General features: G+C 38.7%; 1 long non-coding RNA gene across 1 annotated transcript in view; it reads right to left on the bottom strand.

The window, feature by feature from the left end:
• The window catches only part of LOC143693756 (uncharacterized), a 42,835-nt gene that overhangs the window by 3,054 nt on the left and 15,948 nt on the right, over window positions 1–23,833 (bottom strand). The gene's annotated exons all lie outside the window — the stretch shown is intronic.

Genomic DNA, 23,833 nt, shown 5'->3' with positions numbered 1-23,833 from the left:
TCTGTGCTAAATAAAGCAATGATGCTGTGGAGATGTTTTTGTTTTTGCTGAGCAGGACTTGCACAGAGCCAAGGCTTTTTCTGAATTTTGTACTGCCAGGCTGATGGGGAGGCTGGAGGAGCTTGGGAGGTGGGGAGGAGACACAGCTGGGACAGGTGACCCCAACTGACCAAAGGGACATTGCAGCCCGTGTGACATCATGCTGGGTATAGAAGGCAGGGGAAGCAGGAGGAAGGGCAGGACATTTTCAGCGATGGCGTTTGTGTTCCCAAGTCACCCTGAGGTGTGATGGGGCCCTGCTCTCCTGGGGGTGGCTGAACACCCACCTGCCCATGGGAAGCAGGGAATTCCTTCCTTCCTTTGCTCTGCTTGTTTATTCGTTTCAGAGCAAGACTAAGAAGCACCTTGCTGTGGACTACTTCTGGTAAATGTACCCAGATGAACAGATAAATTCCAATAATCGAGTTTTATTCAGCAGTAAAACCAGATGGGAGATCCCTAGTCAAGTGCTTCTTTTCTATGATGACAGCTATAGATAACAAAAAACTTGAGCTGATCATCTAGACTTGAATAGAGCTCATTGCTCCAGGTCTTTAATTGGCAATCACGTCAGCTGCATCTGCTGAAAGGTCAGCTGGGTCCCAGTGAAGGTCAAGTAAGCATTCTGTGAAAAGATATTTGTTTCTTTTCAACTGAGGTGTCTCTGGCTAGCTGGCTAGTTTGACACTTGGGTTTATATGGCAAGATTTTGGCAGCAGAGGGCTGCAGGGATGGCTTCTCAGAGAAGAGGCCAGGAGCTGCCCCTATACTGAACAGATTCAGTTACAGATGGCTCCAAGAGATGCTCCACTGCCCAAGGCTGAGCTGGTCAATGATACCAGAGATGTCATTATTATATTTTACACTTTCTTATTTAAGAAAGGGTAAAAAATGCTGCATAAAAACTCTGAGGAACAACTGGGGATACCAAGGTAACGTAGGAAGGAGTGGGAGCAGAGATTCTCCTGCAGCCCATGGAGCAGACCATGGCAAAGCAGGTTATCCCCTGTACAGTCCACAGAGGACCACAGTAGAACAGATACCCACACCTCATCCCATGGAGGACTCCATGCTGGAACAGGTGATTGTAGCCTGAAGAAAGCTGCAACCCTTGGAGAATCCATGGTGGAGCAGAGTTTCTGGTGGGAACTGAAGCCCATAGAGAACCCCTCCTGGAGCAATCCATTCCTGAAGGATTGCATCCTACCCATGCTGGAGCAGTTCAAGGAACTGCAGCCTGTGGGAACGGACCATGCTGGAGCAGGGAGAAAGGAGCAACAGAGATTGACATGAACTGAGAAAAACCTCCATTCCCTCTCCCCCTGCACCACTTGCAGTGAAGGAGGTAGAAGAGTCAAGATTAAAGTTGAGCCTGGAAAAAGGAGTTGTATATTTAGTTTTGTTTTCTTTTCTCACTATCTTAATTTGTTAGTAATAGACAATGAATTAAACTGATCTTCCCCAAGTCAAGATGTTTTGCTTATGATGGCAATTGCTGAGTGATCTCTCCATCCTTATCTCAACCCACAAGATTTTTCATCTTATTTTATCCCCATCTTATGCTGAGTATGGAGTGTGAGAGAGCAGCTTGCTGGGCACCTGTTAGCCAGGCAAGATTAACCCACCACACCACCATATTTCCACTACAAGAAGAAACAGTCCACAAGTGAAGCTGTATTAATTAATCTTCAGAGAATAATTGACCAGACTCCTTGTGTGGCCCTTTTCAGTTACGCCAAAGAACAGATGCATTTTCTGAGTTCTTTGATGCACTGAATCTTGTTATTATCTTTACAAATGCTCATTGCATCAGGAACACCACAGGGATCTGATTATTTTCCCCAGGAACAATCAAGGGATTAGTGGAATATAGACGGAGATTGAATCTGCATGGAAAATTGTCCATGCTGTGTTCTATTAGAAGGTGCTGCTGTGCAAAATTTGTTGCTAATCATGTGGCAAAATTACAAGAGACTGCAGAAAGAAGAAACTAGTAAACAGAATAATAAAAGTAATTTTAATTATTAAACTTTAGTGTTATAAATTATCTGCCATTTATCACTGCCACAAATAAGTATAAAAAATGGAAAAAATCCATATGCTCCATGCACACTAATTTAATTTTGCATAATAAATTAGTGTAATGTAGAATGTTTAAAAATATGAATAATCACCAAATTACTATCCAGTTTCAACAGGCAGTGTCTAAATTTTAATACAGACAGCTATTACAGTTAACCTATGCTTTATGTTGACTGAAGCACAATAAAATGCTGAATGGGTATTATAGACACAGTTCCAGTTATCAGCCACTAATGATGCTAAGTGATGAATTGCTACATCTTTAATAGAACAATAAGAATCCAGGGTTTTCATTATCTTGCTCAGAATATTTTGCATGCCCACTATTGTTCTTCCAATTAGTCAGTAACAAAGAGGATCTGTTTGAAAAGATATAGCAGATGATGAGTCATAGGTGACAGGTAATTCTCCCCGTGCTGCCTGGGAAGAAATGACTTCTTGATGTTAGTTATGGTTGTTTTCCATCATTTTTTTTCAAGGCAGTAAGGTGATGCTGTCCCTTTAGCACAAAAGTGTTTTCACTAAATAAATGAAGATGATGTAAGCACAATGCAACACTTGCTCCTAAAGCTTCTAGGTCCCTATTGATCTAGATTTAGAACTTTCTACTGCTATTAGTGAATACCCTTCTGAGTTAAACCTCATTACTCACATTCCTCCAAAGTGGTAAAACTCATGTCAATAAACATCTGTTTAATTACTTCCTTAGATGCTTTATTCTTCATAAACAAACAACAGGGAATAAACTAGTTCATCATATAGTAAATTATTTTATAACTATCATTATCATGCTCACAAATGCACTGGGTTACAAAGATTATTCACAGGGGCTGAAAGTAGAAAAATAAAATAATTTGGAGATGCGAAAATGATAGATTAAATTGAATGATCCAGAGACCACTTCCAATACTTGTAACCATGCCATTCTATTCATAGGATGAATTACCATGGGGCAGTATTCCACCCCAAAAAAGTTCAGATGGAACTCCAGGGAGAATTTGAACAATATGCAGAATACAGCCTTCATCAAATTATTACTTTTTTCTTTTCTTTTTTTTTTCTTTTTTTTCAGAATGGTTGTCATGCTAGAGATACTTTTTGCTTCTTGATTACTGAAGGTTTTTGATCTTACTGAGACAAAACATATGAATTCATTGCAATGCTATCACTAAGATCTTGTCAATATTCAGATTAAAATCTAACAAGTCATTCCCAGGATACAGAGCACCAGTTAAATATTTTCTAGACTGCAGTGCATAAGTATTTGGAACATAAAATGAATCAAAAAAAAAGGGATAAGCTGGGGCATCTCAGTTCCAAATATGGCCTCTTGCACTACTTTTAATGGTTTATGACTACTACAGCTCCTTTTTCAGCTGGTTCTTATCTTCCCTATTGACTTCAGTGCCCACTTCAAACTCCATTGTTTAAGAGTTCACACAGAAACTTATTTTACTCAAATCAAATCAGAATAAACAAGGTTTCTCAGTGTACTAAAGTTGAGAGACTCCTGTAAAATATCTCAGAAGGACTAAATGACTTGTCAATGGCAGATGGTATTCAGTGTAAATGTAAAGTTATAGGTGTGGGGAAGAAGAGAACTATTTTCTTGTATAAAATAATGAACACTATGCTGACAAACACAAAGTGCTTGGAGTCATGACAAATGATTGTGTGAAAATAGCTCAGGTCTTGGTAGCATTCGAACTTCAAATCAAATGTTACAAATTATTAGGAAAGGAATAGAGAACCAACCAGAAAAGCCCACGAAGCAGCTGTATAAATTAGTGATCAGCAAAGTTGGCCAAAGGTCTTTAATGACAGTTTCTTGATGGTGAACAATGAAACAGGCTGAGACTTTTCAGCTTGGAAAGAGGTCACTAGAAATTCTATAGAAATCATCAGTGGCATGAAGGAGCATGACAGGGAGTGACTGCTTTCTGCCTCTTTGACTAAAAGAGAAAGTGACCATCAAATTACATCACTGAAAGCCAAGTCCAAACCCTTGAGATAGAATTAATTTCCACAGGAAATTGTGTAAACTACTAGAAATACTTGTAAGATCTGTTATGTCTATATTTGGACCATAAAATACATAGGAAAATCTGTAAATGGGAAATTCTCAGAAGCTGAGAGGATATCACAATTAAATGTACTTTTTCTATTATTTCCCTTCATTAGATGAGCTGGACTATTTGGTTGTGTCTTTTTCTGTAATATTTGGTTTCTAAGACAGGTTCTTTTAGAGTTCTTTAGAGATTTCCTCTGATTTTGATGTGTCAATATTTTTAAGTGGATTTTTTTACTTCAATCATCTTGGAAAGAAGGGTATGATACTGGTACCCACTTTCAAAACAGAGATTGGAATTCCCCTGGTGACCATAGCCCTGTCCTTCATGGCATTTCCAGTGTGCCTAGTTCTTTATTTTCCTCTTTGTATTTCTCCCTCTCCTCATTTTTTTAAATGAAGGAACCTGAAGAAAAGCTTTGATTTTCCTTTCTTTATCTTCCTATGAGTTTTCCCTATGGGAGTCAAGCACATAGCACTTACCTTATTATTTCATTTGAAATAACCTGAACTGGATTTATGTACACCTTGAAATGTACTCTACTTGCTCCCTCAACACTGCTGGATAGACATAATATAGCAGTGTGCTGCAGGGAGGCAAATGACTAAGGCTGTGAATAAAACAAATTGTATTAACCCAGGGGCACAGCAAAGAGCGTTGTTTTAATTACTACAGAAAGGAGTGTACAGGAGTGATTTACAGTAGGGCAGCCTTGCAGGCGGTGCTGCCGGGAACACAAGGTGGTGCTATTTACGCTTAACAGAGCGGATGTACAGCGCTCAGCCTCTCCTGCTGCCATCAGCCATTCCCCCCGTCAGCCTCCTATGGCTTTGGACTAGGCTGGAAGTGCCACTGAGCCCCACTGTCCTCCAGATGTGAGGTACTAGCTAAGAGGGGACATTTCCTTGGCAACAGCCAGGTAGCCAAGGAGTTCAGCTTGACTGGAAGGGCATGTTAATTTGTCCTTGTCATCTCTGGGAGGCAGGACAGCAGCACTGGAGGTTTTGCTGCACCAAGTACCACAGGGAAATTTGGTATTATAAGAAATGACAAACTTGGCTGTTTCTGGATAGAAGGAAGTTAGAAGCTAAAGCAGCAAGTACTGACTCTTTACTATTCCCCAGATTAAAGGACTGCCTTAGAAGGATTGAGGATACCAGGTGGTGTGGTAGACAGCTGATATTTTGCTTTTTTACCAGCTTGCTTTGTGAAGTCAGGTTGTGCTTTCAGCTGTAATTAAGCAAGGTCATTATCAAGCATAAAATAATAGCTTCGATTCAGCTGGGTGAATCACTTTGAAATTCTCCATGGATGGTAGATCTCCCACTGCAACTACTTTGTTGAAAAACTAAGGAAATAATTGTCCAAAGAAAAAGTGAAATATTATTGTGAATGTTGCTTGAAGGGAAATGTGATATTGCTAAAAGTTGATTGTTTCACTGAAAATAAGCATGATTAAATACCTGCAGTATAAATATAAAATAAATCAAAAGGGGTTTTTTTTGTGTTGTTTGATTTTATACACTGGTTGTTTTTGTTTTTTTTTTTTCAAATAGTCTTTATGTCCTCAGCTGCTTGTTTCTAGATCTTTGCTTCACAAGACAGTTCTGTTGCAGACAATATTTCTTTACCTATCTGTAACATTGTCATTCTGAAAAGAGAAGTGCTGGAAGTTTTATTTGGTTTCCATGGCCAGATTCCATGTCCAGCGGTGGGTGGGATGGTCATGGGGGTTGGTTGTTGGAGGGGCTATAGGAGTGGCTTCTATGAGGAGCTGATAGAAGTTTTCTTCACGTCCATCTAAGCCAGCGCCAGCTGTTCCAAGATGGACCCGTTGCTGGCCAAGGCCAAGCCCATGCCTGTCAGTGATGGTGGCAGCACATCTGGGAGAACAGATTTAAGAAGGAGGGTAAAAGACCTGTGCAACTGCAGCCCAAGAGAGGAGTCAGAATGTGGGAAAAACAGCTCTGCAGACATTAAGGTCAGTGTAAAAGGAGGGGATGGGGTGCTTCAGGCACTGGAGCAGATTCCCCTGCAGTCCCTGGTGCAGACCGTGGTGAGGGAAGAGTGGCCCTACATCCCACAGAGGACCAAAGGCACGATCCACCCCGTGCCAGAGTAGCTGGATGTACCTGAAGGAGGATCCCAAGGGAGGCCCATGCTGGAGCAGGCTCCTGGCAGGATGTGTGGCCCATGAAGAGAGGAGCCCATCTGTGATGAGCAGATTAGAAGGACTTGTGACCCCATAGGGGACCCACACTGGAGCTGCCTCTTCCTGAAGAGACACGCTCCATGGAGAGGGCCTGTCCTGGAGAAAGTCACGAAGAGCTGCAGCCCTTTCATGAGGTCTCACACAAGTTATTTGTGGAGGACTTTCTCATGTGAGAGGGACCTCACTCAGAAGCAGGGGAGGGGTGTTACAAGTCCTCCCACTGAGGAGGCTGGGCAGTGAATGAACTGACTGCAACTCTCATTCTACTCTGCTACTGCAGGAAAGGAGGTAGAGAATTTAGGAGTGAATTCAGGCCTGGGAAGGAGGGAAGGGTGATAGCAAAGTGTCTTTGAGATTTGGGTTTATTTCTCATTGTCTTACTCTGATTTGTTAATAAATTAAACTGATTTTCCCAAGTTGAGTCTGGTTTTAATGTTATGACATGACAACTGTTGAGTGATCTCTCCTTGTCCTTAATTCAGCCCACAAACTATTTGTTATATTTTTTCTCCCTTGTCCACCTGTAGAGAGGAGTGATGCAGCTGCTTGGGTGGGCGCCCATGGAAGTTTAGGATTTCCCTTCAGTGTGGATTGGTTATTTCAAATAATGTCCCAGAAAATAGCTTCCTACTTTTTGATTCTTGACAGCGCTAGGAAACTGAAATTATTCCAGGAAAATCCTCCAAATAGGAAGTCCTGTTTACTTTAGCATGCATGTAGAAAATTTTCCTCCTTTACAAAGGAGAAGAAAAAAGACCACAGAATTCTTTTACAGATTTTTTTTAAGGAGGTGTCCTGACAGAGCTGCTGCAAGTAATTCCTGCTTGCTATTTATTTTCAAGAAGCTAACAGAATAAATTAATTGGTTATGAGACTCATGGTCTTCCTGTATGCTTTATGGAGTTAAGAATTGAGACTTCTAATTAAACTCTGAAAAATTAGTGTTTCTGGAGTGTAATGGAATAGTCAATATACAAATCAATATACAAATTATTTTCAAGAATAACAATATTTTTTGTAATTTTTCATCTCATTTGAATAGCCTACTGTTCTAATTGGTCATCTCTTTCAGGAACTTAATCTTCTATGTAAGAAAGTCAGAGTTGAGACTGTTGTAGTTATCTTTCATTAATATAATTAAAGTGGCATTTCCAGAAAAATCTACATCTTTAATCAAGGTGCTGGTCTCTTCAAGAGTGTGATTATATTAGTTTGCAAGGACTAACTACTGACAGAATATGCTGAAGGAATTTAATAATATTTAAACAACTTGTTCCCAATATTCAGGAATTATGAAATGAAGCAGAGAGGAATAATTTGTCTCCATGGAGTTATGACTAAAACTGGTGGAAGACTAAGGCAAGGCCAATCAAACAACCATAAACTGCAACATAATTTAATCCCAAACTGTTTAGGATATTCTGTATTTCATATTGAAAGATACATGACGTTGTCTCACCTATAAAAAAAATTTACATTTGTTTCTTATTTGTTCATTTGCTTCAGGTGAGAATTGTCTAAGAGAAAAGTGTCTTTGGTTCACTGTAACTGGAAAGTATCATGTCAAAGATCTTGTTGTAATAAAACAAATTTTTATCTCATGTACTGTGCTTATTTGGAAATAACTGCAAGAAATAAACGGAAAGATTTATTGCTGCTACACAATATTTGTACCATCTATGACAAAACAGTTCATAAATAGAATCAAAGTATTGTATAATATTTTCCAGATGTTTTATATGTTTTATGTAATGTAATCTCACATTTAAAGGATGTCCTCCGTGGTTTGGCTGAGCAAAATTTTTTGTCACTTTCCTGTGTACAGAAAACGTGGTTGAATGAGTTTATCTCTTTGTGTGGACCTGTCTTGAAAGGTGAATTAAATTTTAACTCTGCATAATGGATTACATCTTGTAGAATGTGTACTACTTAGTGCCATAGGAGACTACAGTTGCTGCTATGTAAAGCATGAATTATTCTTTTCCTCCTAACTTATTTTATTTTTGCTTATGTAAGTCCTGTTTTGCTTATGTAAGTCCTGCTGCTAGCCTTCCCAAACTATAGCTATATACATCTTAATTAGTGTTTTATTAGTTCTATAAATTATAGGAGATGTCCCTAAAAGTTTTCTCAAATCCCAAAGAATAATGAAAATTTCAATCCAGCGTGGAACTTTTAATACTTGTTTGAATTCTCCCATTCTACACCTTAAGGAACTTTTTTCTAATGAATAGAGGCACAGATTTATTTTCTTGACTCCAAGAGGATGCAAGAGATACATCCAGGATACAGAGAGAATGCAAACATCTCCTAGTAATTGAGCATCCTAATGGAGGCTGAGAAAGAGAAAAGAATTTTTGCTCTTCTGTAAGATGATCACAGACATGCTGCTCTGAGATGTATTATCACACATAACAAAAAAAAAAAAATTCAGTCTCTTACCTCAGATCAACCAATACAGTCCTACAAAATGAAATAGTTACACAGATTTGCATTTTTTCAACTTGTTGCACTCACATGTTGTGCTGTGTGCATGGAAGAATTATAATCCATGAGATAAAATTTCTCTTCCAGTAAAGGGAAGTATGTACAATGGACATAGTATGGACAATGATGGAAGACTATATTTCTGCATAATTCCAATCTCTGTGAAATAGATTCTTATCTATCTGTGTTCCTGTCTCAGGGCACTCCTGAGGAGGGAGATGATTTCTACTTTCTTCTGTTTCTACTTCTATTTTGGACAATTCCAAACACCAGCAATCTGCACTCTTTTCATTTATTTGAACTGTTCTTGGACATGTCCTTTAAACTCCTTTTATATAAATCAGGATTCTTTTTTTTTTTCTGCCTTGAATGCAACATTTTATTTATCCAATATTAAATAATTGACTTTGAACTGTCATTATTATGCTGAAGCAAGAGGTTACACTTAGTTGGGGGAAAAAAAAAAACCAGACACCAACCAAATCTTTGCTACACCGGCTGTTCCCAGAAAAAGACAAAACATCCCACAAATCATCCAACCGCATTATCTATACACCAGGAAATAGCAGAGAGGATTGCTCTTGATCTGGAGCCATACCACATTGTAGAGATTATGGGCTTGCTGAATTTTGAGGATACATTATTCTTTCCCAAGTAAAAGACTCTTTTATGCAACTGCTATGTTTTTTATTTATGGTAACTTACTGATCAAAGCACAGAATGCCTTCAGAGAAACAAATAGTCTTGCAAGGAACTAAATCAACTGCATATCTTTCAGTCACAGCACACAGACCTTTCTTTGATTCTGTGATGAGAAGGGGGCATACATATTCAAAACATTGCTTCTGGGCCTGCTATCATCATCACTACCACCACAACCACTAAGCAGGAACTCTGGCAGCAAAAGCAAATTCTGGTCCAACTTGCATATTTCCCTCAAATTCAAACAGCTGAGAATATTTAAAACTGGATCAAAAAGTAAGGGATATTGGGTTCACTAACATCTGCTGTTTCTTCCATTACTGTTACTTGATCATCTTGTTTTCTGATGGTGACTGGCAGGCATCAGATATGTGTGCCATGTTAACATCCACTTTGGTTAGAATGAAGCATGAATAACACAGACACATGAAACAGCAACAGCAAAACACCTTTGTAATACAAGAAACATCACAGAAAACAGGTGGACAGCATTCCTTTATCATTATATTGAGAACTGTTTGCCTTTACTTGGTCCTCTATGAAAGACTCACCATTTTCGTATGTTGGTAAATTGACTCAGTGTTTGAGCATGTTGTCCAGTGAGGTGCCTCTCAACTTAAATTGAGCTATCCATTTAACCACAAAAAAAAAAAGAGCTCAAAACATCAAAGAAGCCACAGTATTGAACATGAAAAAGCCTGTATTGGAATAGAGTCTCTATCTTGCATTTCAATAGGCCATACCAATTAACTGTGTAAATAATATCTGAATATAAAATTACAGACAAAGAAGAAAAAAGCAACTCTCAAAATCTATTTGTGACAAAAAAAGAAAGAAAACTCTTTCTGTTTGGTTTGCAATCATCCTTATTCTATGGTAAGCACATCGTTTTTGGAATTCTCCTAATTTCATTTGCAATCAGCTGGATACATCAGTTTCATTTAGAAAGAAGGCAGTTATCCTCAGATTTTATGTAAAAAAAGGTTTCCTTCCAGTCTAAAGTTGTCCTAGACTTTTAGTCTAAAGACAACTAAAGTTGTCCTATTGTATTCAGTCAATAGCAAAAGATGAACACTTCCAGTGAACCATACATCCTCACCTGTTTTAATTGTCTAACTGATGGTAAACTGTTCTCAAGATTTTTGGCTTTCTTCTTTAAATATCAACAGGTAATTTGGACAACATGCCTCTATTACACAGCATCTTTTTGAAAATTAGATAAACCAAATCCCACATCAAATTTCTGTATAGGATCCTTGACTTATAAGCAGATGTAGGATTTTTTCTTGTTCTATTTTCTTTTACTTTTTTTTCCTTGAATACCTGGTATTAGAATTGTAAGCTTAAGCAAACTCTAAGCTTCCAGCAGAAACCTTACATATGAATATCAACACTTTCCCAGCCTTAAGGCTAAGATGTGCTAAGTGCTACATGGGTTATTACTTTAATTAACCTGACTTGCTGTGATTATCTCAGACTGCTAATCATGGCCCAACAAGATACATATGACTCACATGTAAATAGATCCCCCTGCTCTAAGTGGGGAGCATGTATCTGCATACAGAACACTCTTGCTCTATGGGGAATTACTGCTTTTTCTATCCCAGAGTAGTTTTTATGGCTTACCTATGTGAGCCGTAGTTTTTATGGCTTACCTACGTGAGCATCTCTCTGACAGATGTATATGTAGCATTTTTAAAAATAGATGTGCTCCTGATATGTATTTAATATTGTAAATACCTACTTGTGCTAAAAGCAAACAAGATTTTTTTAACCTTCTTAGTACTCTACACTTGACATGATTCAAGACAGAAAATTCTGACTCACAAATCATGACTTGAATCACCAAGTCTTATTTTCTAAATAAGTACCTTAAAGGTGATTTCAAAGGTAATTTGAAAGCATGAGATGGAGGTATTGGAGTGTATCTGAGGGTCACTGAGCATTGGAACAGGTTGCCTAGAGAGGTTGGGACATTTCCCTCACTGGAGGTTTTTAAAAGGCCTCTGGTCATAATCCAGAGTAACATGCACTAGGACACCCTGCTTGAGCAAGGAGGTGGTTCTTTCCAACCTTAATCATTCTGTGGCTTGGTGATTCTGTGGAGGGGAGGAGGTGACCAGCAGAAAATATGGTACTGATGATGATGATGCTGATGGTGATGAGGAAAGACTCAACTCAGCTTGCCTTCATTTCAAGATGAGTTACAATAATTTAATTTAAAAAATTTAAATATATTCCTACATGTGAGCTCAGCACATCCGGGTAGGCTCCAAGACACAAATATGAAGTCACATACAGGTATATTTAACTAGAGGACAAATTTCAAGTTAGCAGTTAGGTAGATATTTTAAACCTGCCAAACTATGGTAACAATAATATAAATTTATCATAGCTGTATATATTTAAACCACATATACTTGCAAGATCATCGAAGATTTAATGACTGACAAAGTAAGTTCATTAAATTAATAAAGCACTTACATCTCAGCCTTGCATCCACTTTTTCTTTCTTACTCATCTTCTTGAATTAGATAATTGAATCAGAAAGGTGGCCACTAGCAGCCTTCAAGCCAAGAGGTAAATTCTCATTCAACAGATAAGGATTATAACCATAATACTTCTGTTTTCATGATCACACAGCCAGGCTAAATTTGGTGCCTTTGGAGATGGTTTGAAAGCATCTGGAAAAGCACCTTTTCTTTTAATCTAAATGGATCCTAACATAAAAATCATCCCTTGTAGTTGATCTGAAATGCATGTGAGCAATTTTGAAATCAGGCAGGAGAACTTGGGTAAAGTTGAACTTCTTCTGCCATAGACTTGAGCAAACTATTGAGCCAGAATGGTATGATGTCTTCCTGCTTTCTTCACTTCAGAGAGACAAGACTAATGTGCTGAAAGGCATTGAGACAGAATATAAATTGAAGAAGGTAGAGACTGTATAAGGACAACTCAGGGATGATCTAAGTCAGAGGCTAGTCCACATCTGGGCTTCAGTGGAGTACTATCTGTCAAGTATCTGTAAAGTATCACTGTATCACTCTCTGCCACAGAAATTCAAGAATGATGATGGCAATGCAGGTATTGCCTTGTGTTGCAGTGTATCATCCAGAAGAGGTGCTCCCACAGCAGCATGTGTAAAAATATGAGCCCGCCTTTAGAAACCAAATAAACCAAATAGACAGAAGCAAGAAACTTGCTGTTATGTGAATAAAAAGTTCCAAATGTAGTCAGGTTAAAAAACGCTCGAGTCACCATATTTTGGATACTTTCAAAGTAAGAAGTAAATTAAATAGTAAATTCTTGTTATACTCCATTTGATTTACTTAGCATGACAAAAAAAGTCTTAGTGAAAAAACCATTTTTTTCATTCAATTTGCATTTTCTTGTGAAGTTATCACAGGCAGATTAATGGAAATCAGAGCTACAAAGTAAGGATTTTCTGATCTTTACCCTTAATAAAGTCTTAGTCTGAATATTTTATGTTTTTTCAGCAGTCTCAGCAAAAAGGCAAATGTGTGTGCTTGTCTATGTTCATGCACTTATGCATATCAATGTGTGTGTGTGTGTGTGCTTACATATATCCAGCTCTGAACAAACTTGTTCAGATCACACAATGCCTATTTGTCTTTTTGTGGGCTATACGACAGTACTGCTATTTAAAGTTTCTCAGCCAAAGGCCAAAAACTTTGCTCATGGGCTTTAGATAGATGTACAACCTGATTACTGAAGGACTTCAGAGGAGAAGTGCAGGAGAAAAGTAGGTCAGATAGAAAGGAAAAAAAAAATAGATAAGGGGCTAGAAAGAGATATTCTGAAGACTTTTTTTGTAAGAGGTTGTTTCAATGTGAGTCTTGTCAAATGCTTCAAGTTTGAAATTTGCATTATCACAGTCTTTAAGAGCTTATTTAAAGTCTGAATACATTAAAGAACTTGACAGCAATGATCGAAGTACAAAATATTTCCCCAGTATTAATGACTAGCCTAAATCTCTATACCTTGGGCAATGAACATCTTCTAGCAGATCATTAATCCCTTCAAAATACCCTGTCCTGAGGTCATCAAGAACTGAAAACTGGAAAAATAAAATAAAATATGCATATGCTTTTTTATTTTTGAACTATAGAATTTAATTGGTATGTATAGAACAGGTCTGAAAAATTATTCCCTTAAGTGCTAGACAATCAGATTGACAGAATTTTCTATCAAACTGCTATTCATATTATAATAATATATGATCGTAAATATAACTTTAATAATAATAAAAAATATTAAAAGTATGTTTGAAATATAAAACATACACTGAAGCTAAGTAGACCTGTACATTTAATATAAGAATTGAAAATAGATTATGGAAACATAATTTCAAGCTTTTGATAAGTCAAATATGTCATTCATATTAATTAGGCAGATTGTAAAGTAAGAAAGGTCTTATTATTGCAAAATGTCTTTGTATTCTATTTTTATATTCAGCTTGCTTTAAATATTTATTTTCTTGGAATTGCAATGCAGATGGTTGGGTTTTGAAGTTTCCACTTGCTATTCTTTACAGGTGCTCCAGCTAAAGACATGGCAATTTATTTCCCATGCTGAAGTATGCTGAACCTGTTTACTTGTCTCCATCAGCCATGAGGAGGACATATGAAGTATAAGTCTACACTGCAGTGCTCCTATTAGGCAAGGTGATACCTCTCCTGAGCCTAGGCTTAAACTAACATTCCTGAAACTGTTTCTCTAAATCTTGCTTATTCAGATGACATTATTCACCAACTATAAGGGAAGAACTGGATGATTACTTCCTGAAAAGGTGTGATGCTTCATATGGATGGCATGAAATAAGAGCTGCTTCCTTCATGTGACCTTTGGATCTGAGTTTAATTGTGGATTTAACAGTTTGCATATTGAAAAAGTTTTGATGAAAGCAACCTTCATTTAAATGAGGAAACTAGAAATTGTGTTGAGAGCTGAACATTTCTTTTGTTTCAGAGGAGAAAAAAAAAAAGAAATAAACTGGTTAAAAGCAATACCTATTTCAACAATTGTCAAATCAGGTATTGTTTTCTTTGATTTAAACTCTGCTGCATTTTAATGGCAGATAATGCAAAAAAAATTAAAATCACAGTTACTACAAAAAAAACTACATTATTTTTTTAAAAAATCCTCTCACTATTTGATGAAACACATTGTAGTAATCTTATGATGCCATTGTCAACATCTTCGTAGATCACTTGGACACAGGGATACTAAGAAAGTTCACAGATGATGCAAAACTGGGAGGAGCTATCAACTCCCTGGAAGGCAGAGAGACCTTGACAAATTAGAGGGCTGGGCAGTCATGCTCCATATGAAGTTCAAAAAGGGAAAGTGCTGGATTCTGCACCAGGGATGTGGCAACCCTGGATGTACAGACGGACTAGGGAATGAGGCGTTGGAGAGCAGCACTGTAGAAAGGGACCTGGGAGTCCTGATCGATGGCACATTGAACATGAGCCAGCAGTGCCCTGGCAGCCAGGAGGGCCAACCCTGTCCTGGGGCATCAGGGACAGCATGGCCAGCTGGGCAAGGGTGGGGATTGTCCCTCTCTGCTCTGCAGCCTCACCTTGACTGTTGGGGGCTGTTTTGGGTGCCACAATACAAAAAAGATGTTAAGTTATCGGAGAGAATACAAAGGAGGGCCACAAAGATGGTAAAGAACATCAAGGGGAAGCATTATGATGAGCAGCTGAGGTCATTTGGTCTGTTCAGTCTGGAGAAGAGGAAACTGAAGAGAGACCTCAATGCAGTTACAACTTCCTTGTGAGGAGAAGAGGAGGGGTAGTAATCTCTTCACTCACAAGACCAGTAAGAGGACTCAAGGGAATGGCCTGAAATTGTGTCGGGGAGGGTTAGGATTGGTGTTACAAACAGGTTTTTGACCAAGAGAGTGTTTGGGCACTGGAATAGGCTCCCCAGGGAAGTGGTCAGAGCACCAACCCTGGTGGAGTTCAAGCAGCAGTTGGACAATACTCATGGGGATGGTGCCAGGAACTGGAGTCAATGATGTTTGTGGAGTCAATGATATTCTGTGATTCATGCCAGCATGAGTTCATTGTTTTGTGCATGTCTATACAGTTGCACAAGATTCAGGTGGTTTCTCATGTTCCTGTGCATCTTAGAAACATTTTCCTTGGAGTGGCAGAAGGTCGAAACACACTGAAATATTTTTTCATGCATTTTATACACATTTAACTGAAGATTAGTTCCAAATCAAATTTAACTGAGTTAGTAAATACCCTATTTTCAATTTTTTAAAAGATATATTTTTTTCCCTGTATAGATAAGCAAATACAAGGCTAATCCAATTCCATAATTTTATTTTCCCCATTATCATTCAGCTGATATTTTTTGTATACCCCCCTACAAAAATAAAAATGGTAGGAGTCTGGTACAACATGATAAATCTATTACAAAAAAATTCCTGTTTCACGGTTGGACTTCTGGAACATTGGAAGAAAACTTTTCTTCATTGGACAAAACTTCCAATACCAAAAACATTGAATGATGCAAAACTTGTGTAATTAGGTCAAAGAAATTCAATGAATTATATGTATTAGGAAGGCTGATAAGTATCGTATGTATCTCATTGTTCAGGCATTTTGTCAATAGTCAGACTTCAGAATAAATTTCTGCTGTTTTTGTTTTTTGTCATAGTTTCCTCTTGTGGTCCTGATGATAGCTTTTCCAACCAATGATTTTTTTCAAGTGGCAGTGAAACACTATTTCAAATCTGATAAACCTGGAAGGTTGCAGTGCACTTAAGATTGAGGATCTTTTTCCCATGAAGTGAGAGAAAAATTACAAGACAACCAACGTGTAGAAAAAGAACTACTGGGGAATCTAACTGATTATTTTTTTGATATTTGGTCATTTACCTGCTCCCAATCATCCCAAAAGAACTGGTATAGTGGTAAAACTCACTGTTGACCCATGCATTTCTGTGTGTATGTGTATACAGACATATATCTCATATAAGCACAACTCTACATGTTCCTTAAAGTTGATATTGAGAATTATTTGGAATGATATTTCCCTGGAGTCTGTGCTCTTTCACATAAGACCAAGGAAAATTCTTTTCCAAATTTTCCAACTTCCTTTATTCTTTTTTATTCTCCTTTGCAAAAGACTGAAAATATTCGTAATTTTATTTACTTTCCTCATTTAGAAGATACCTAGAAAGAGTAATTAATGTTATTTCAAGTTACTTCAAGTAATTGTTGGTATTCAAATATTGTCTGCAATATATATAAAGAACTGTAGAAAATCTGACATGTCCTGTGGCAGATAGAACTATTTACTACAAAGTCAGCGTATTTCAAGAATGATCAATGTTGGGTTTTATGTTCATGAAGTAATAGCTGACAAATCCTGTACTGATGAATAGGCTTAAAATCAAGAGTCAGCTGAGATCCCAGAGGACAAATAGATACATGGCTCCAATGTGGTGATATCCAAACACAGCTGAGGGGTGCAGCTAAACAGGGAAGGCAACATAGCCTATGGCACTGTCATGAATAAAAATAATAAAACTGCCGCTAAAAAACAGCCCGAACAACACAAGACAGCTAAGATTATGAATTCATTATTTTAGTATGGTTTTAAAATCTTCTGATGGTTCATCAAAATGATGCAATTACAGAGTCATAGATTGGAAGGTTGGAAGGGGTATCCAGAGGTCACCTGGTCCAACTCCCTACTCAAAGCAGGTTTAATCCAAGCAGGTTGCAAAACACCTCCCAAGACAGAGATTCCTCTACCCCTCTGGGCAGCTTGCTACAGGATTTTACTGCTCTCATGGTTAAAAAATAAAAACAATAATAACAAAAAAAAAAAAAATCATAATGTGCAACTAAATTTCCCATGTTCCAAGAAATAAATATTTTTATGTCACTAGGATTTTGTTGCTTTTTTTTCCACACTATTTTGTAGGGGGGTTTTCTGTTATAATATTAGAAAATCATTCATTGTGTATTTGTGTTTCCAATAAATTTGGATATGTCCCTCTCATATCAACAGAGGTATAAAAATGCAACTTTTCAAATGTCAAATACTTTGTTTCCTTCTTTACTCAGACATCTACACACTTACCTTGCAATATGTTGTGATCTTGTAAAAATATCTGAGTATTATGTGAGCATCACCAAAGTGTCTTTCTCAAACTTGCAAGGCTTTCTCACCCCCTTTCTTCTCAGCTTTTTAGATTATTTGCATTATGCAGCACTGCATTATATAATGGACTATAATTTCATTTTTAGTTAAATAAACATTATTTTAACCAATTAAATTATTCTACTCCAAAGAAAAACAATTATTTAATTAAACCTTTGGTAATGGTAAAGCAAATTTACCAATATGTGCATTCAGGTTACAACAAGGCTTTCTTCCAGTTTCTGCAATTTTATTATTCTATTTGGGAAAGATTTTTCCTTCAACATATCACTCCAGGTGCAGCCTTCAGAAGGCATTTGATACATAGAAACAGGATTTTACACTGCATCCTTCTATCTCAGTGGGAAAAGGTATTTCTCAGCCTGTAATAATCTGCAGATAAACAGCAAAAATTTTGGACATGTTTCCTACCTACCTCTAAGTCTTTCCTTTCCTATTCAAGGCACAGCATAACTCCATTAAATTCAAGGTGTAAATAGCCTTGCACAAAAGAATAAAGGAGATTTATATTTGCATTATTTCGATTTACATAAACATAAAAGAATTATGTTCAGAGTCCAGATCACTACTATTTCTGGGATGTACAAAGCACACATTAGTCAAGGAAAAATTGTTAATGTTTTTGCTGCAGCTGTTTTAGAGAAAGACTGGAACATAAGAGAATGTTAAGGTTTTGCTTAAGGATATTATGATGCAGAACACATTCAGATTCTTATGCCATCTCTTTTCCAAATTTAAGTAACTCAATGGATGAAGAACAGGAAATCAAAATTTTGCATGCACGTTTGCACACAGACACACACACACATATACACAAATCCTTATGTATTTAAATATCCCTACAATACCTGTAAAAATCACTATGTAAATATGAACACTAGGTATATATGTAGGGATATATTTGTGTGTGCATGTGTGCATTAACTAATATATTTTTTTATTTTTTTATGCCCCTGTATGCATGTATGGCCATATATGTATACAGAGTTTGAACATGAGAGTGAGCATACACGTTCCCTGATATTTATATTCAGAATTAATTTACAGCTTTATGGCTTCTGAACTGAGATAACTACATATGCTGTAATTCCAACTGTGAGTCACTGTGATGGAAATAAATGCTTAATGAAAATAGCCCATAAAACAGTTGCCTTTAGTAGAACATAACTGAAAAATAAAGAGATAACAAGGAACAATGATCCTCCCACATGTTTTGGAATATTTCTTTTTAAAAAAATTCTTTGTAAACAACAATCTAATCAAAAACAGTCCTGAAGAAACAGTTTGTCCTTTGTTGTGGCCTTGAACTTTGACTCAAACAATTCTGCTCTGTAGTCATCTGGTGAACATATGGGTATTATTCATCCCCTAGATAAATGCAGGCCAAACCCACAGATAATTTTTGTGATGTTTTGGACTTCAAGCCAAACAATACTAAGGCTTGATTCTCCTTCCTGGACTTAGGTGGTGGGGGATATATTACTAAAGAGATTGTCAATTGTATTTATACAAAGGAAATTTTTTTGACTCAGGTTTAGGCTGGATAAACATAGACAGACAGCAGCCTCAAGCTGCCATTAGGTTGGGGTTGAGAGAGCCACAAAGCCTACAGCTCCAGGAATGCTGTACCTGGAACAGCACACCAAAGCAGCACAGCACTCCTCCCAGAGTTTTTTAATTTGGACCACCAGTGGCACTGGGGGTTTCAGCTGCAGACCCACACTGCACTTATGGTGAGGGGTGGGGTCCAGAGAGCCGCAAAGCCATAGGTCCAGAGACAGTGAGCAAAGACATGCCAAGGGAAGCACAGCACTGCACCAACACTGCTGCCTGCACACGTTTCTAATCTGCACCAACCTTGGTGGTGGGCCCCAAGCTGTCATTAAAGTTGGAGTAAGGATTTGGAGACCAGCAATGCCTACAACTCCAGGGACACAGGAGTGGAAGAGAAAGGCCGAGGGAAGCACAGCACTGTGCCCACATCATTGCCTTCACGGCTTTCTAAGATGAGCTACCTGTGTCCCGTGGTTAAATTATGCTTAGAGTCAAGGTCAGGGCTGGCCTTCACATAGCAACAAAGGTTACAGCTTCAGGGACAGGAGAGATGGAAAAAAACATTCCAAAGAGGAATGGCACTCCTCAGACATCTCTGCTAGAAGAAATTTCTGATCTGGGCCACCTATGATGCTGAGAATCTCAGCCTCACTGCCAAGCTGCCATTAGGGTCAGGACTAGGGTGCGGAGAGCCATGAGGCAAACTGCTCCAGGGATACTGTACCTGGAAATAGCATACCAAAGGAAACATCGCACCGTGCCAACATTCCTGCTGCCAGAATTTGGGATTGAGAAATGGAATCTTACACCAAACACCTTATACAATCATTGACTGTTACAATGGCTTTAGGTTGGAAGGGACAGAGACTCTGAGGTGATTTATCATTCTCTACAACTCCCTGAAAGATGGTTGTAGTCAGGTGGGGGTTGGTCTCTTTCTCCAGGTAGCAACTGACGGAACAAGAGGTCACAGTCTCAAGCTGCCTGAAGGGAAATATAGGTTGGATATTAGGAAAAATTTTTTCACATAAAGAGTGATAAATACTGGAATGGTCTGCCCGGGGAGGTGATGGAGTCACCATCCCAGGAAGTGTTTAAAAAAAAGGCTGGATGTGGCACTCAGTGCCATGGTTTAGTTGAGGTGTCAGGGAATGTGGTGGTTTGACAGGAAATGTGTTTTTTGGGATGCTGTGTTTTTGTTCAATGGATATTCAGGCTTTAATATTGGCATTTAACCTGGCCATTAGGACATGGACACGCCTCTGAGAACATGGGGTTAAAAGCAGAGCTCTCCCCTGGGAGGGTCCTCTTGGGTTTCCGGCGGGAAAGAGTTCGGGTCTCTCCCCCAGCCCAGCTGCTGGCTGGGCAGGGGAAGGAGAAAGCCATGAGGCTGGGAGAGGTAGGCCTGAGCCCGGGGGTGGAAGGCTGGAAGAGAGAAAAAGAGACACCGGGAGCCATCGGGCAGCCCCCCCCTGAGAGACACAGAGAGAGAGAGACACCGGGAGCCATCGGGCAGCCCCCCCTGAGATACAGAGAGAGAGAGAGAGAGAGCTGCTGCCTGAGACTGTAACCTTGAAGCTTGATAAACATGGGCCTGTGCCGGCAGCACGGCTGGGACGGAGAAGAGGGGGGGGTTCAGCCGGCCACTTGTAGGAGCTTTTAACCCCTTTTTGGAGAATGAGAACTTTACAGAACATTGACCTTTCCTAGAAGATAGAGTGGAAGATGAGGAAGGAAATGGGTCAATGTGAGAGAGGTCTAGGCGAGTGAGAAATAGTGGAAGAATAGAAAAGAATCCTAGTGGGAAGAGATGATGGAGTGGCTTTTGCTGGACACTTTTTGTACAGCCATGGACAGAACCATGTTCCTTGTGACACAGAGACTGCATTCTAGGGGGAGGCAATGGCCACAGAACCAAGAGGGTTCAGTGTTGGTGCCCCTCGGCCCCAGGGGGTGAAAAAATATGGGGGGGACAGGTGTCCCAAAGGAGAGATTGTGGGGACGGGTGTCCCAAAGAAGAGACTGTGCCTTTTTTGGATCGGGACACAGCATCCTTAAAAAAGACAACCCTAGAAGCAGCTCTGGTCCATATTCAGTGGTGAGAGCACTGGACATGAAAAGGAAGAGGTCACGACGGCAGATGTTCTCCGGGCAGTGCCACGAGTGACACAGAAACACACGAGGCTTCAACTGTGTTTCCAGGGGAAGCCTATGGCACAAGAAGGCCTCCTCTCCTCTTGATGAACTGAGGATTGATTGTCTAAAAGGTGGTGCTGGACCGAGAGTTGGTGATTTGAGGAATAGATGTATTGTATTGGGAATTTGGTGGGGGCAGGAGGAAATGTATTTGTAAGGTTTTCATTTTCCCTGTGTGTGTTCCTTTTATCTATAGTTGTAGAGTAGTTAATAAAGTTCTGTTTTCTTTTCTTTCCTAAGTAGGAGCCTGTTTTGCTTATTCCTGGTCACATCTCACAGCAGAAACCAGGGAGAGTGTATCTTCATGGGGGCACTGGCATTGTGCCAGTGTCAAACCATGACAGGGAATGGATTGGACTCAATGGTCTTGAAGGTCTCTTCCAACCTTGTGATTCTGTGATGCTAGGTCACCTAATTCCAACTCTCCAACCACAGACAGGGACACCTTCCACTAGACCTGGTTGCACAAAGCCTCATCCAACCTGACCTTGAACACCTCTATCGAAGGGGGGCACCTACAACTTTTCTGGGCAACGTGTTTCAGTGCCTCATCACCCTCCTAGTAAAGAATTTCTTCCTAATGTCTGATCTAGGTTTCAAACTTTCTTTCAGTTTCAATCAAGTCCCCCATGTCACTACTTTTTAAGAAGTCCCTCTCTGTCTTTCTTGCACACTCCCTTCAGGTACTGGAAGGCTGCTCTAAGGTCTTCCTGGAGTCTTCTGTTCTCCAGGCTCTCTCATCCTGTCTTCACAGTAGAGGTGCTGCAGCTGTCTGACAATATTTGTGGGGCTCTTCTGGACTCATTCCAACAGTTCCATGTCCTTCTAACATTGTGTGCCCCAGGGCTGAACAAAACCTTCCAGGTGAGGTCTCACTAGAGAGCCAGAATCATCTCTCTCAACCTGCTGGTCACTCTCCTTTTTTGCAGCCCAAGATATGGTTGGTTTTCTGGATTACAAGGACAAATTGCTGTTATATTGATAATCTTATTCAGTAACTCACCCAAATTTTTCTCCCCAGAGTTGCTCTTAATCCATTCACTGCCCAACCTGTATTTGTGCTTGGGATTGCCCCAGCCAAGTGCAGAACCTGGATGCCTCTGGGTGGCATTCCTTCTCTCCAGTGTGTGAACTGCACCAGACCTTGGAGTGCTGTACATCTTAAAAATAATCACTGAAGTTCAAGTGATAAAAATAATTATTTACCAGAAACTCAACATTTCTGTTAAAAATCACTTAGCAATGAAACAAAACAAGTAATTAAAATATTCTCTGTACTTTTTCTTGCAGAAATGAAGATGCTATAAATTCAGTCTATTTGCTGAAGTTTGTGTGGAATTCAAATCGATGTCATTAAAAAGATATCTCTCTATCACATTTTGATATTTTCAGCATATTTTACTGTCCATTTGACCCTTCTGATAACGAGGATATGCTCAGACCTTCTCCAAAGGAAAAAAAACCCACAACCCTGAGATATAAAATCAATGTAAAATGACAGAATGCAATGAAAGCAATTTTGCAGCATCAAAATTTAAATGAGCAGCAGGACTTCTGGATGCTTATCAAACCAAAGCCAACTAATATTTTAAAGTGTGACTGTTATTCCTAAATACACTAAAAGTAATGGAGTGAGCCAAAGTCAGTAAAATCCTGTGTCATCATAGAAGAATGTTTCAGTAGAATGAGCATCCATAGCAATTTAGAAGTTGGTTTGCTTTTGTGAAGATTTGTTTTGGTTTGTTATTCCATCACAAGTGCTATAATGTGCAGGTTTTTCTGTGGCTCAGGCGGGCATCACTAGCATCATATGATTCTATAATGTCTTTTGTTTTATATAGAGGTGCATGCACTTCAGTTGTTTACCTGACATTACCACCTTGTTGGTGTAAGGGAGGAATCAGCTAAATGGGTATTTCCTTACATGGTTGTGTTATTTTATATAGTCACAACTCTAAACATACATCATGTGTACTTTTTTGAGAGCTGGTTAAATGAAATCTATCTCCAGTGGTTTCAAGCATGGTTAATTGTTTTTTTTTTTTTTTTTTTTTTTTTTTTTTTTTTTTTTTTTTTTTTTTGTAAATACAACTCATTTATAATAACTGAAACTGTTCTGTAACCTGAAACAGCCAATTGGGATAAAAATTTCATTGTACTGTGCTGTGGAGGTGGCACTTTTGCATGTTGTACACAAATTTTCCTTCAAATTCTGTTTTGGAAATGGAAATTATTTATTTTTCACTTATCACTGTTTCAAATTTAACAGGATTCTGTCTGGAAA

Source organism: Agelaius phoeniceus, chromosome 3, assembly GCF_051311805.1.
Source record: "Agelaius phoeniceus isolate bAgePho1 chromosome 3, bAgePho1.hap1, whole genome shotgun sequence".
NCBI classification, from domain to species: Eukaryota; Metazoa; Chordata; class Aves; order Passeriformes; family Icteridae; genus Agelaius; species Agelaius phoeniceus.
This window is presented reverse-complemented; position numbering and strand designations above follow the sequence as displayed.